Source organism: Microcaecilia unicolor, chromosome 6 (assembly GCF_901765095.1).
Source record: "Microcaecilia unicolor chromosome 6, aMicUni1.1, whole genome shotgun sequence".
Taxonomy (NCBI): domain Eukaryota; kingdom Metazoa; phylum Chordata; class Amphibia; order Gymnophiona; family Siphonopidae; genus Microcaecilia; species Microcaecilia unicolor.
Window position 1 is genome coordinate 21,920,605 of NC_044036.1, and position 16,449 is coordinate 21,937,053.

General features: G+C 45.3%; 1 protein-coding gene and 1 non-coding gene across 2 annotated transcripts in view; one reads left to right on the plus strand and one right to left on the minus strand.

The window, feature by feature from the left end:
* The window catches only part of AGBL4 (ATP/GTP binding protein like 4), a 2,274,308-nt gene that overhangs the window by 1,202,700 nt on the left and 1,055,159 nt on the right, over positions 1 to 16,449 (minus strand). The gene's annotated exons all lie outside the window — the stretch shown is intronic.
* Positions 14,215 to 14,286, plus strand: TRNAP-AGG. The gene has a single exon. It is a non-coding gene; the product is annotated as a tRNA-Pro (tRNA).

Below are 16,449 nucleotides of genomic sequence, written 5' to 3' on the forward strand. Positions count from 1 at the left end.
GCTGACTTCTATTTAATGTTGACCAACTAAAAAATTTCAGGAAATGTTCTTGGTTCAGAACTGGATCTTGGAAATGGAAGTAAGTAAGTAACACAATAATGATCCCATCCTACTGGTGAAGGAGTGTGGATTTGATATTCCACCTTTCTGTGGTAATATGAAAGCAATTTACATTTATTTTTTATATATTGTGAGGGGTTGGGAAAGAGACCCAGTCCGGTAGTGCCAAAACCGGGACAGGGGAGAAGTTTCCCCTTTAGACGTAATGAATCTCACTCTCACAAGGTTCGCCCTCTTGTGGCCAAGGTGCCAGTAAGACTACTAGATACGGGAAGGAACTACCATTCCCAGAAACCATCAGTACACATACAGGACTCCCAGGAAATAGAGGGTGGGGTGAATGATTGGGAAATGAGTTCAGATCAGGGGAATGAGCAGCAGCTAGGGGAACCCTGGGTGGAGGAAGCCATGGAATGGAATAAAGAGGAAGTAGGGGAAGGTGAGGAGGAGTAGTGCGTAAAAAATGAAATTACCACCCAGTCCCCCGCGGTAACCGGGCAGTAGTTCAAAACTAACATGCGTAGGATGCGCATACGTGCCTACGCAGCTTAGTAAAAGGGCCCCTTATTTGCCTTTATAGCTCCAGATGAAACAAACTTGTGGCCGGCCTTTTCTCCTTGTCTCCCTCCCCCTCCCCCCCTCCCCAGAGTTCTGTACTTTATCTTTTGGGGGGGGGTTTGCCCTAGCCTGCACAGTGTTTCCTTGTCTTGGGAGTACTTTATCATAAATATAATGATACATTTTTTTTCAACATAGCTATCTGCATTATTCGAGTAACACAGGTTGTAGCAGTGCTTAATGTACATTACAATCTAAATGACTTTTTAACATGATTAACAGTGGAACCAAACTAGATCTGCAAAGACAGTTAAGGCAAACATCTAGAGTAGATGAGCAAATATAATTTCTGAGCAGACAGGTTTGGCACAGTTCAGTATATCAGATTGCTTAAGGGGGTGGGGTGGGGGGGAAGCCTTAGAAGACTCGTCAGTTCAGAAAATACAAGCTGGAAATGTGCCCAGAGCTGACATGTTTCTGATCTCTTGCCTGCTGCAAAGTGGTAGTGTCATTGTATTATGCAGAACTAAAACAATTTCACATGGAGCATCCAAAAGTAATACAACCTACAAAATACCAGCTTTGCTTCTTTCCTGGCTCTGTTCTCCATATGCTTTTTTTTTTTCATTATTATTATTATTCTCAGGTCTCCATTCTCTTTCCACTAAAACCATTTTAGGTTTTAAGAGTGTTACATTCATTGTGGAAGAAATGGAGTGCAGCTTTTACTATGACCTTATCCTGCTTTTCAAAAGTATGATAGCAAGGTCACAAAAATACAGAGAGAGACAGTAGCAAACAGGGCCTGATGTATTCATTTTTTCTATTCTGTGTCTGTAGGAGAAATGTTTAGTTCAGAGGGTGCAAAAGCCCTTCTAGTCTTTCTATTTTCCCTTTCTTTTCTACCTACGTCCAGCTTCGCCCTCGATTCCCTATAATGTCTGCACTTATTCCATGCATTTATAAATTATGATACTGTTGTTTTTTTATTTTATTGTAATTTACTTATGTTTTTATTTATTTTGGCTTCCAACTCCTTTAGTGGGAGGCTGTATCGTGTACCTGCAATCTGTTCTGAACAGAAATATTTCATGATGTGGTTCTTGCGTTTAGGCCCTTTCAGCCTCATCCTATTGAAGCCTGGGCCTTGCACCCAGACTGGACTCACTTCCGACCCGGGTTCATAGGTACAATTCCACAACCACTTACACTCGATCACTCCACTCTTCCCTTAGTTCGAGTCCACCCTCACGACGAGCTGGGAGTAGGTTAAAGTTCCGGAATTGCGATCCGGGGGGGGGGGGGGGTTGGGAGACACTCACTCTCTCGGGAATCAGTTCACTCTCAACCCTCTGTCTCCAGAAAGCACACTGTAGTCGACAATCTATGCAAGAACTCAAACCTTTATTCTCCGACTCTGCAACGGCAGCAATGTCAAAAACAGTTTCAGCACTCCAACTCCAGATAAACTCAAACTTGGGTTTCAATTCTTCTGCTGTTCCTCAAGGGGAACTTCTGTACCACTTCTCCCTCCAGGTTCATTTACAAGGGCATGTTTTAATCATGGAATATGTACATATAGACAGTGCTCCCGTTCATGCCTATCCTGTGGGCCAGTGTTATTCCCACTGGCTGTTTCTCCTCCTCCCAGCGCAAGCTCAATTTCCTGCGGGCTCAGACCCTTCTCTGGTCTGACCCTCTTCCATCGGTGGCTCCTCTCTGCATCCACCCTGGTCCTGGGACCGAGCTCTCTCTGGTTCCAATCTCCTGCTACCGGGCTGGGTCTCTCCTCCGCCCAGCTGTAGCTCATGCACTTTACCGGCTGCCACTTCGGGAGTCACAACCCCCCTTTTACAGCCAGAGGTCACAGGATTCCCCTTCCCTCCTCCTGGTCTCTTGGATTGTCAGGCAACCAAAGACTCCGTCTTGGACATAATTCCAACCTCTTATCCCCTTGGTAACTCCTTCCTCCTTGTCACTCACTCCCAGGGAATCTCTATCTTCCTGCAACTTGTATCAACCATTCCCCATGGGCTTGGACTACTCCTACCCAGGGACAACTCAGCCAGGGCCGGTCTTAGCAAGTGCGGGGCCCTATGCAGACCAATCTGATGGGGCCCCATCCTAGCCCCGCCCTAGCTCCAGGGCCGGCCACCCCTCCCTCCGAGCTCCCGGACCATCCCCAGGGCTCCCCAGCTCCAGGGCTGAGCTCCCCAGCTCCCTCCCTCCCTCCCAGCTCCAAGGCCCCCCTCCCTCCCAGCTCCAAGGCCGGCTGGCCGGTCTCTCTCTCTCTCTCTCTCTCCCTCCCACCCACCAGCTCCAAGGCCCCTCTCCCTCCCTCCCTCCCCGCTTCAGGAGCCTTCCTTTCCTTCGCTAAGCTCTGGTCCCGCCCTCAAAACAAGGGCGGGACCAGAGCTGAACGAGGGAAGGGAAAGGAAGGCTCCCGAAGCGCTGCCCAGCAGCTCACACACGTTTCACGGCTGCTGCTACTACCTGCTGGCTGCGCCGACGTCGACGATGAGGTAACTTAAAATTCAGATGGTGGGGGGACTGAAGCTTGGGCGGTTGGGGCAGGGTGACTTCAGGCGCGCCGCGCGGGGCCCCCTTGAGCGTGAGGCCCTATGCGGTCGCCTCGCCCTAAGACTGGCTCTCAACTCAGCCACTCCCCCCAGTGACTCTTTAGGGAACCTTCCCTTCCAGTAATCCCCATCTAACAGGGGATTACACTATGACCAGGTCATCTACCAGCGACGCAGACCACGCAGTCTTCTTGTGCACATTTCATGCCGGATCTAGACTGGCACAAAAGAATGAAGTGACAAAATAGAAGAACGGTTTCATAAACTTCTCCACACGAATGAAATATCCTTGTTTTTCCTTCTGATCTGTATCTTAATTGTATTTGATGCATTGACTTGAAACACATTAGTAGCTCTGCTGCTTTATGAAAAAACCAACTCCAGGGGAAAGGAGCCAAGAAACCTTTTGAGAATGACTGGCCTCAGAGGAACTGAGCTGACTCAGAATTATTATCTGTATCTTGGGGGGTGGGGGGGGGGGAATAGCAGACAAGTCAGAAGTCCTATTTTTATAATCTATTTGGGAAAATAAAGAAAGAGAGACAAAGAGATTGGAGAGGAGCTGTGAGGCAAAAGAACTCTGTGGCTCTGTTAGGTCTGTCATCATGTATGTGATGTTTTTCTGTCAGTACTATTAGCACCCATGTATCACTACCCCACAGGTATTAAGATGACAGTTTTGCCAAACTTTCTTCCTCGAAGTTATTTTTTGACATTGTATTTCTTAATAAATAAGTATGTAGTATTCATTTTTTATGATTTACCATCCATCTGTATTTTTCTCAAATTTGTTTTTTTAACCTTGATTTCTGTGTTTGTCCCCCTTTTTTCCCTCTGAAAGGGACAGTGCACAAACCTATAATTTTTTTAAGTTTTGGATTTTATTTATTTTAGTTACATTTGTACCCCGCGCTTTCCCATTCGTGGCAGGCTCAATGCGGTTTACATGGGGCAATGGAGGGTTTAAGTGACTTGCCCAGAGTCACAAGGAGCTGCCTGTGCCTAAAGTGGGAATCAAACTCAGTTCCTCAGGACCAAAGTCCACCACCCTAACCACTAGGCCACTCCTCCACTGTTGCTACTATTTCAGATTCTACATGGAATGTTGCTATTCCACTAGCAACATTCCACGTAGAAGTCGGCCCTTGCAGATCACCAATGTGGCCGCGCAGGCTTCTGCGTGTCTGACGTCCTGCATGTACGTGCAGGACATCAGACTCACAGAAACAGAAGCCTGCGCAGCCTTCTACATGGAATGTTGCTAGTGGAATAGCAACATTCCATGTAGAATCTCCAATAGTATCTATTTTATTTTTGTTACATTTGTACCCTGCGCTTTCCCACTCATGGCAGGCTCAATGCGGCTTACATGGGGCAATGGAGGGTTAAGTGACTTGCCCAGAGTCACAAGGAGATGCCTGTGCCTGAAGTGGGAATCAAACTCAGTTCCTCAGGACCAAAGTCCATCACCCTAACCACTAGGCCACTCCTCCACTCCACTTGAGCTATGGATGTTTGCATATTGTTTATCGTATTGGATATAGTTGCTATACTGTCCTCTCTGGGATCAGCTAAAAGAGGTTTACATAAAATTAATAAAACAGGAGATAAGAAAGCATCATAAAACTGAAAGGACAGTACAACATTCACACTTCATAGCGGGACTAGCGAGGGAAAGAAGGGCAGGGGAAAAAGAGGAGGAGGGGAAGGGGAGAATGAGGTGAAAACTGCTCAATCTAATCAGTGTCACCAGGGCCTCTAAATATCAGGAGGCATGATGTTAAGGGAAAGGGGATGGGATTTGATATACTGCCTTTCTGTGGTTACAATCAAAGCAGTTTATATGTATTGTATAAGGTGCCTATTTTGTACCTGGGGTAATGGAGGTCCATAGGCTACTTCAAAATAAAATATTTTTACATGAATTTTTAAACTTGATTAATGATAACTCAGATCTAAAATAAGGAGGAAGGGCATTCCAAAGTTTTATGGCCAAAAAGAATAAAGTGGAACTTTTAGTAGACTCGTAATGAGCTTTACAACCCCCCCCCCCCTCTCACCCCATGCCCTCCACCCCTAGACCCTGTTTCACTCCACACCCTTCCCCACTTTCCACAGATACTCAACCACACCCACACTATTTATCCATCCACACCCGACACTTGTAGGGAACAATGTGGAAGCAATGATAGGTCGTAGTGTTGGCAAGATACATCTCCCAAAGCTTTGAAGATGCTCTGCATAGCACTGTCAGCTTACTAAGGAGATAGATCCCCCCAAGCTAATCCATAGTTCTGACTGGTTAGGCGGATCTGTTCCCTTCTAAACCGCGGCAACTTCACACCCAGCAGTTAATATACATATTTTTACTTCCACTCTTATCGAGTTCTGGAGGTTTGTAGTGCAACAAAGAAAGACCTTGGGAGTTCCTTGGAAGTTGTACTTCCATCACTATTTCCGTAAGAGCTATGCACTCCCTCCAACAAGCTTGCACCACCAGGCAGGACCAGCATGCATGGACAGAGGAACCAAACTCCTCACACAATGACTAACATCTATACACCCTCTCCAAGGTTGTCAACTGCTGTGTGTAGATATTCACCATATTAAAAACTATTCTATTAACGGACAACTGCGGCACTAAGCTCTCTCACCCAGGTCACTGTATACCTGAAGTACTTCCGCTTCCAATCTCTTAAGAGAAGACTCATCCCTCCTATTTTCTTTTGAGCAGTGTTAGATGAAAAAATATACCACAGGGGCACGTTCCTGCAGTGGACACGTTGCTTGTTGTCCTTAAGTGGGTGGGTTTCTATATCAAGCAGACAGAGCCCTGAAACTTCTCTGCCTCATGCAAACTTACATGCCTCTTCCAAGAAGAATTCAGGTCTTCTACAATCAGATATTTATATGACACTAGTAAAAAAAGCCCCGTTTCTGATGCAAATGAAACGGGGGCTAGCAATGTTTTCTTCTGTGTGCATGTGGGAGTGTGTGTGTCCCTGCCCTCTCTCCCCTCCCCCCTCTGGGGCTAGCAATGTTTTCTTCTGTGTGCATGTGGGAGTGTGTGTGTCCCTGCCCTCTGGCGTCTCTCCCCTCCCCCCTCTGAGTCCTTCACTGTTACAGAGCCAGCGATTTGATTTCGTGCTCTGTTGTTTTCCTTCACTGACTGTGTTACAGAGAGGGCGAGGCAGACACTCATAGGGAAACTGGATATCTCGCCCCCTTCACACTTCCGGCTGGAGGCTTCATAGAACGTTGGTGTTGCCTTTTATATAGAGAGATTCTTGTTTCCAGTTTATCTCCACTCATTGACATCATCCACCCCTCCCCCTCCAACCTTATGCAAACTTGGCTGAACCACCCACTTATTTTTTTAAATATTTTTTGGGGAGGGGGCATGTCAGGGGCAGAGAAAGGGCATACAAGCTCTATTCAGCTAGCACGCTGATATTTAGCATGCTGTAACTGAATGACCTCCCCCCGCCAAAGGGAGGGTTTACTGAGAAATTGAGGAGAGAGGAGATCTTTGGTCACTGAGTTTTAAAAGCAGATTTCCCTTTCTGTCTATAGTGTATTGAGAAACTAAGAGAGGTTTCTAACTGTCATTTTTGCTTGGGCAGCAGAGCTGTGAGAGAAAAGTATCAATTTGATAAATGCTAAAGAGTGGGAGGTGGGAAGCACCTTATGTTAATTACTCATTGAAGGAAAGACAGGCAGACTGAAAGTGACACACATTTAGGGGAATATTATCCATTTAAAAGTAATAAAGTGATGTGATGTAAAGGACACACAGAGGGGAAGAATCAGTGGCATAGCTACGGCGGGGCACGGGAGCCTGGGCCCCCGGTTTGACTGGCGGGGGTCCCCAACTCCTGCCAGCTAAGGTGTCTGTCCCACACTGTTCTTACATTGCTGGTGCCCTGTCCTGTTTTTCAGCACCGTGCACACTCGTTTTAATGAAACTGAGCGTGCTGAAAGCAAGACAGGGTGCCAGCAATGATAGACCAATGTGGGACAAACGCTTTAGCTGACGGGGGTTGGGGACCCCCGCCAGCCAAGGTACCTTCCATTGGCGGGGGGGGGGGGGGGCAGCAGCGGTACCTTCCAGTGGCGGGGGGAGCAGCAGCGTCAGGGAGGCAGTACCTTTCCATCAGTGGTGGGGAAGGGCAGCGGCAGCAGGGGGGGCAGAGGTGGCAGCAGGAGGGCAGCAGCAGGGAGGCGGGTCAAAATGTGCTCCCCCCCACCTCGGGTTCTGGCCCCCCCTCCCGTCGAGGTCTGGCTATGCCGCTGGGAAGAATAGTTGAAGCAGATTAAGTAATCAGTGAATCTCTTCATCAGGAGTCTAGAGGGGCAGCCTGATCATGGCCCCTCGACTCAGAACTAGGCCTTTTGGTTGAGGTAGGAGGTTGCCCTCTACTGAGGAAACCTTGAAACTGTAGTCTCAGGCTCTTTTAAAACCTGGGAGTCTGGACCAAGCAGGGAAAAGATGGGCTCTTCCTAAAATCTGGCAGAGGAGAGGCTGCTTTCGTTGGGGGAAAATTAGAACTGCAGTCACAGACTCTTTTAAGATCTGGGATTTCTGGCCCAAGCAGGGAAAGGACCCCAAGAGGCTTTTGCTGAAGATAGAAGAGCAGCAGCCCTTGGGAGCAAGCTCAAGGCCGAGAGGCCTCTGGGGAAAAGCTCAGGGCAGGAAAATGGATGTTGAGGGCACAATTGGTGCCTGAGGCCAAGAAGACCAGCAACCTTTGGGAGCACAGTTAGGGAGGTCCACCCTTGGAAGCAGCTCAGGGGGAAGGCAGTGGCCTCTGGGATCCAGTTAGATGCAAGATCCAGCAGCGGAGCAGAGGCTCCTGGGGTGCAATCAGCACCAGGAGCCCAGCGGAGTAGAGACTCCTGGGGTGCGACTAGCACCAGCAGCCCAGCGGAGAGGCCCCCTGGGGTGCAGTTGGCAACAGGGGCCCACCTCCATAGTGATGCCAGAGCCTCTGACCATGGAGACTGACCCTGCTCACTAGATGGTCTCTCAAGACAGAAGCCTTTGGGGGAAAAGTATGTCTATGTGTTGTGGGGGGGGGGGGGGGGGCAAACCAACCAACCTTCTTAACGGTATCCCCCTCCGCCTCCAATTTTCTGACTTCCACCAAAGAAAATAAAGCAAACCAGAGGTTCACATATTGGAAAGTATCCTAAAGAGAAAAATAGGTAGGCATAAGCTTCATAAAATACATGCCTTGGGAAGTATGATTTTAAGACAGAGGATTTAGAGGATTGTATATAACCTGGAACACAGTTTGAGGGGGAAAGGAAGAAAAGGAAAGGCAGTAAAGAAGTCATGTTGTGGCAGACAGAGGTCAGACGGGCAATATAGTGTAGTTGCAATAGTCCAGGAGCCATGCAGATGGGTGTGGCCAGTATGGAGAAACTGGAAAGGAGCAGCTGACTAGCAGATGATCAAGGAGCTGTCAGTTGGTGTTTGCAAAGGAGATAAATGATCAAAGGGCCAGTCAGAAGGAGAAAAGTTTAATGGTTAGAGCAGTGGGCTGAGAATTATGAAACTAGGGTTCAAATACCACTGCCGTTCCTTGTGATCTTTGGCAAGTCATGCGGAGGGCAATTCTATAAAAGGACACCCAGAACATTAGCATAATAAGCAAATACAGTATGTGCCTATATTTTAGTCACAACCAACTACACCAGCCGTAGAGCTGATGTAAATGCTATAATTTACATGCGAAACTGTACACCATGACCATGCTCCAACTGGGGAAGGGAATGGGATTTGATATACTGCCTTTCTGTGATTACAAAGTGGTTTGCATATTAAATACCATTACTTGTTTTGTATCTGGGGCAATGGAGGATTAAGTGACTTGCCCAGAGTCTCAAGGAGCTACAACGGGAATTAAATTCGGGTCACTGCACTAACCATTAGGCCACTCCTCCTCTACAGCATTATCCAGCATCTCCCTGTTTTCTCTCCACTCCCCTCAGTCCTCCACCCCATCTCAGCATCCTCTCTTTCTTTCCTCCACCTGCAGTCCATAATCTCTCCCCCCCACCCCCCGTGCAGCACAGCACCTTCCCTGATGATCTAGTATTTCCCTATATCTCATCTCCATCCCCTATGCATTCTAACATTTCCCCATCCCTCTCTCACCTCCCCTTCCCCAACAGTCCAGAAATCCCCTGAAACCTCATTAGCCCAGGATCTCCCTTCTCCCTTGTCCTTCCTTCAACCCTCCCCCATTGCTCCTGAAGTCCACCATTTCCATACTATTCTCTTCCCCATACTATAGTCCAGCATTTCCTCTTTCTCCTTGCCTAGCAGTTCTCCTTCCTTGCCACTGTAGTCAGGAGCCAGAAGTTATCGCAGGGGGAGAGCTAAGATGGAAAGTAAGCATAGGACCTTTCAATATGGGTCACATTGGAGGTCTGCTGTGTCCCTGTCCACTCTGACATAGACTTCCTGATAAAAACACTGGCCCTGAATCTTAAACCAGGGGAGTACAATTGTAATCCTGGAAGGTCACTAGCATTCAAGCTTTCAAGATCTCCCAAATGAATTTGCATAGGCTGCCTCCACTGCATGTAAATAGATCTCAACAATACTGCTTAGGGATTTTCCAAAACCAGTCTAGTTTGCAGCTCGCCAGGATTCCAGTTTGACACCCCTGTCTTAAACTGTGTCCTAACGTATTTTGTGGATTTTAAACGTCTAGCTCAGCAGTCATATTTTTCCAATCCAGATTTATTTTTTTCCCAGCAACATTTCCAAATGACCTACAGTCTGCATAATCTATATATATAAAAGGCAACCCCAACGTTCTGAAGCCTCCATGGAAGTTGAGGCGCCCGAGATATCCGGTGTGCCCTGGAATGTCTGCACCGCCCTCGCGTCAAAACGTCATGACGTCGAGGGCGGAGCTATGACACTCGAGGGCCGAAACGGCCCACAGCGAACAAGGCAAGTAGCTTCGAGGGACGGAGGGAGGGAGGGGGCCCCTTGCTAGCGCCCGAAACGGCCCACAGCGAACAAGGCAAGTAGCTTCGACGGACGGAGGGAGGGGGCCCCTTGCTAGCGCCCGTTTCATTCCGCTCAGAAACGGGCATTTTTTCCTAGTATCATAATAAACTCAAGGTTAGTCACACAATGAGAGAAAGTATCCGGGAACCTTGGGGTAAAATATTTAGATGCTGTGTTTCTTAAACACACCACTTGCTTTTCTTTTTTGAAATTCATTATTTTAACATGTTTTAGCTCTGGTGGAGGACTACAAAATACAATGATTTAATTTGATAGCCAATGACCCTTCTCTACAATATATAATCCTTGCTGCACAGATGGGGAAAATGTGGAAAAACACTGTTTCATATAAAAAAGAAAATAAAAAGTAACCAAATTAACATTGATCACACTTTACAACTGTGTTTTTATTATTGCTGTCTGGACAGCTCTCTCGTGGACAATCCTTGTTCACCAATCGTTATTTCTCTTCCACATGAAGCAATGAAAAACATAAATCAGTTCTGTGAAACGATAAGAAAGCGTTTGGATAGATATAGGAGCAGGGCTTTTTTTGAGGGGGTACTTGGGGGTACTGAGTACCGGCACCTTTTCCATTGTCTGCTAAAATTGACCTCAAGTTTTAATGAAAGAGCTCAGGCTTTACACACCAATTCTGCCTTGTTATAGTAACCAGTCATATCGCGTGGTATAACCGGCTAACACTAATATTCCGCGCATCGCTGGTTGTTTGGCGGCCAAATTGGGCTGCCAAAATATCAGGTCTATCTTTGGCCAGTTTAAACTTAAACGGCCAGCGCTGAATATTGACTTAACCGGTTAAGTTTAAACTGGACAAAATTAAAACGGATATTTGATGCCGGTCACCGGAAATGGTCCAGCATTGAATATCCAGTCTCATTGCCAATCTTGGGAGTTAACTGGACTGCCTCTCCCGGTCTGAATACCGGGCCATGGATACAGTTATGCCAAGGGTCAGATGTTCATTTTTGGGTAGATTTATTTATTTGCTGCATTTGTATCCCACATTTTCCCACCTATTTGCAGGCTCAATGTGGCTTACATTATGTCGTAAAGGCGGACACCATTAACAGAATACAAAATATTGTTGCAAATAAGGTACAAAGAAAAACAGGTAAATTAGAAGTAATAAGTACGTAATTCGGAATATGTGAGTGGGGGTAAGACAAGGTATAATGTTCAGTAATGATAATGTGGATTAAAGTGTCGTAATTTAGAGTTCAATATTGGCTAGTACTGATGTAGATTAGTCAAGACATTATGGAGGGTTCTCTTTGTAAGTCTCTTTGAACAGGTAGGTTTTTAGTAATTTTCGGAAGGTTGCCAGATCATGCGTTGATTTTATGGTGTTAGGTAGTTTATTCCATAGTTGCGTACAGGTATAAGAGAAGCTAGATGCATGTAAAGATTTGTACTTAAGACCTCTGCAGTTCGGGTAATCGAGGTTCAAAAAAGTGTGTGATGAACTACTTATATTTCTTGCTGGTAAATCTATTAGGTCTGACATGTATGATGGGGCCTCTCCATGAATAATTTTATGAACCAAGGTGCAGACCTTGAATGTGATACGATCCTTTAATGGGAGCCAATGAAGTTTTTTTCTGAGGGGTTTAGCACTTTCATACTTTGCTTTCCCGAATATAAGTCTGGCTGCAGTATTCTGGGCAGTCTGGAGTCACTTAATGGTTTGTGCTTTGCATCCTAAATAGATGGAGTTACAATAGTCCAAATAGCTCAATTCCAATGATTGCAGCAACTTGCGGAATGACTCTCTGGGGAAGAATGGTCTCAACAGAGCTCCAAAAATTAGGCGCAAAAATATGGGTACTAAGCAGTCATCCTATAATGGCACTTGTATGCCAAATTGTCATTATAGAATACAGCTTACATCAGTAATCGCGTGCCTAACATCATGTCAATGTTTGGTGTAAATTTTAGTGCCTGAAGTTGGCAGTTGTGCACATAGGGGTCAATATTCAAACCAATTTAACCAGCCAGAAATGACTCTGGGCCAGTTAAATCACTTGTTTGGAGCTAACCACTCATATTCAGCACTTAACCAGGCAAGGTAACCATATAAACAGGACCATAAATGTCAAACCTACCTTTATGTGTCGAATATCCTACTTAACCAGCTATGGCTTAACCGTTTTCAGAAATTCAGTGCTGGAGCCCAGACATGGCACGGCATTGAATTTCCAGGCATAACACCATCGCCAGTCAGCAAAATGATTCAACTGCAAAAAAGCTTTCTAAAGACAAGTATAAAAGCTCCAAGTTTTAGGTATTCTGGGTTCAAATTCCATATCTTCCACTCTTGGCCTAAGTCATGAATTTGACATTCATTCACTCAGCTTTTCTGTCTTGTTCCTTGTTTGATTCAGATAGAAAATTGTTTGAGATGGCGACATAATAGCCTTTAACTATAAGAAAAAAAAGAGTTTTATCAATATAGCTACAAGTCATGGTTACCTATAGAAAAGATATTTACATAACACTGGTAAATATGGCATCTAGTATGATGCTAATGCTCAGATTAACTCCCCTCTTGATCTTCTCCCAGCTGGTCTGTTTTCAGAAAATCCCAAATGTATATGCTATATTTGAATATGCAGACAGACAGAGCCAACGCCATGGGTGGGCAAAGATGGGAGACCAACCAGGGCACCAAGCTGAGGCATTGCGAGAATATGGAAGAAAATGGGAGAAGTTGTGCACCATCAGTCTTCTGTATTTTCCCCAGCATCTACCTGTGGGCTTCCTGGACCATTCAACAGCTGCCCAGCCTGGGACACAGTTCTCCACAGTGATATCCTGCAGGTATATCATTCAGCAGGATATCCAGAATGCCTGACCTATTGAGGAGGTCCCAGAACCAATTTGGGCATCAATATCATAGGTGAACATAGAAAATGACGTGTAGGTTTTATATGTAACGTACATTGCTACTGCCTACGGCTAGAGATGTGCTGAAATAGTCAACAAAGAAAATACGATAATAAATTGTCCCTTTGCCTTTGAGGGAAAACTCATCAATAATGCCTCCTACCATAGAATTAATGGGAAACATTTGTGATTACACAGACCTAAGCTTGCAATTCAAGAGAGTTTTAGCGGTCCATGTTTTCTGGATGAACAACTGCAAGATATCACCTGTATTATATTGGGCTTAGCTACATATCAGCACATCCTACCAAAAACTCCTGAGGAAGGCCCCTGCGGGCCAGAACACGATTCGTGTTGAGTCCTGGATGGTTAATAAAGGTGTTAGTTGCGACATCGTCTGCTGCCCTTTCTTTTGTCACTCTTGTGACTGTTTCGTCTGTTTGACCACAAGGGTTACTGTTGTTCTGTTGCCCTGCCATGCCCACATTATCACAGCAGGAAACAAAGCTCACTTTCTAACGTTCTTGCTGTTCTGTGACGTGTGAAGGCAAACTGGTTTGGTAAAAGACTAGCTAATCGATATGTTTTTAACGCTCATCCTGTGTGTACCTCTCCAGTATTCCGCATGGTATTTTACAGCAGTGTCAATGCAATATTTCTCATTGTATATTTCATGCTAATGGAGTCTTATTTCAGTGCTATTTTAGTGGGTTCTAACTGCTTAAATTAGCGGTGTTGAGTCACCAAATGAGGACCTCCACTCAGTGGCGAAAGCACACTTTGAAAAGCTCCAGGTGCTCTTCAACAATTTATACCAGCATGGGTGCAGAAAAAAAGTTTTCTAGTTAGATGAGAAACAAAAGATCATTTTTGCATTCCTGGTCACTCTCTCTCTCCTCAAACTTCTGCTGCAATACAGATTCCATTTCACTCTGGACCAGGGGTCCTCCGTCGATCCTGGAACACACATAGCCAGTCTAAGTTTTCCGGATATGCACTAAAGGCCCGATATTCAACAGGCTGCGATCAGCATTTTGCAGACCACTACCAGTGTTACACCCAGAAATTCAATACTGGACCAGTGGCTTGTTGGTCTAGGGGTATGATTCTCGCTTAGGGTGTGAGAGATCCTGGGTTCAACTCCCAGATGAGCCCATTGCTTGGCAGGGTAGTTGCTTTCAGGTAGAGGAGGGCATGTCTGGGTACTAGTCAAGCTTTTGGGTTTAAACAAAGGTTTGGACAAATTCCTGGACAGACATGGGAAGCAACTGCTTGCCCTGGGATTGGTAGTATGGAATGTTGCCACGATTTGGGTTTCCGCCAGGTACTTGTAACCTGGCTTGGCCACTGTTTGGAAAACAGGATACTGGGCTTGATGGACCACTGGTCTGATCCAATATGGCTACTCTTATGTTCCTACCATATCTGGGCTCCGACATTGAATTTCTGGGTAAATGGAGCTGATGAAAGCATAGTAACATAGTAGTGACAGCAGATAAAGATCTGAATGGCCCATGCAGTCTGCCCAACAGTCACATTCATTATCAACTGAAGATTAAACCAACAATGAACGTGATATTATATACTAAAGATAGGACTAACTGTTGACTCAACCCCCAGAACACCTCCAAAATAGCCGGTTTCAGGTTGGGTTGACCAACTGGGCCTTTTCAGCAGCACTATCCGGTTGAGTGCCTTGGAAAATGCCCAGATAGCCCCAGACCTTTCCTGGCTGTCTGAATCATTTTGAATATCGGGCCCTATGAGTATGCATGAGATAGATCTGGCTACAACGGAGAGGGTGCATGGAAATCTCTCTCATGCATATTCATTGTAGATATGCTGAAAACCTGACTGATTGGCTGTGTCCCAAGAGTTGTGTTGAGAACCACTGGTCTGGACTAATGCCAAGAATTTGCTAGGTAACCTTGATGCTTTTCTGGTGCTCCATATTACATGAAATGAGGACAGCTGAGACTTAAAGAGCTTTTAACACCTAGACTTGTGTGCTGGGTCCTATATTTGTTACCTAAGGTGAGCTCTGCAGAGCCTTTTCAGTTGTTGATTAATCAGTGCATCAATTACAGGGTACTGTCTCTTTAAAGGTTATATGAAAGTTGATTGCTATCTTATTGCCTATATCCAGCAAATCTATCTCAGTCTTATGAATGCATTTGACCTTTTTATAGTTACTGGGGAAAAAATAACAGAACAAGAGTTAATTTAGAGCTCCATAATCCAACACCTTTTACCAGCAAAATGAAAGGGCATTCAAATCGATACCAGCACAATAACAATCTGATGAATGTTTGGACGCAATTTTCTCATTTTGCTAACTTGAGATTGGGGATTTTGAATAGTTTTCAAAGACCATATTCTCTCGGTGCTCTGAAGTATGTGACATTGTGTCCAAACAAAGCTGGGAGATAATCATTATAGAGGATCACCAGGCCTGAAAAGGTCAGTTCGTTAGAAATGTCAGCTTTCAATGGAATAGCACTGGACCTTCGTACGCAAGGAGCCAATTAAAGGGACATGCCAAGGTGCATAGAAACATAGCTGTGACCCGAGATGATAATAAAGTATTGTGCGAGAGCTTGATGCTTTTCTTCAAACGTAAGAGAGGTAGTCTTTAGAATGCCCTCGGTGGTCTTATTTAAACTTCAGGAACTCATCAACTGCTTCACGGGTAGACAAAGAACACATGTAATGCTTATGTAAGAATAAAACCTGTCTGAGAATTCCATATATTTAGCAAACTTGTTTCTAGCATTTCAACCCCAACTGTTCATGTATTATTTCAGCTGAGGAATAAAAAGCCTGTTGCTTTAATTAGATAGCACTGAATTAATCCTTTTTTTTTCATTTTTAATTAGGTATTTCATTGAATGGGTCTTATCCACAGCCTATATTCAAAATCTCCTGTAGGTCTTTCTACACCGTTTTGCTAAGCATTGACTCCTGCTGGAAGGACTGCAAGTTAGAATCGGCTGTAGGCTGATTCAGAAGAGAGATTTGATCTCTGTAACCTACTAGAATGCTTCGATCCAAAGAAAACAAAGTGCAAGGACCACACTCATAGGTCTCTGTGTGAACTTGAGGAAGTTGTTGTTGGTGCAAGGTCATCTGGGAGAGAGTTGGTCCATCAGGAGTCAACATTGCCTTTATGGAACTTAACATGCTACTTGCTGTGTGACCTGGACTTAACCTACTACTAGTAATCATTTCTATAGTGCTACTAGATGTACGCAGCACTGTACACATTCTATGCAGGCACTTTCTCTGTCACTAGAGGGCTCACAATGTAAGGTTTTGTAC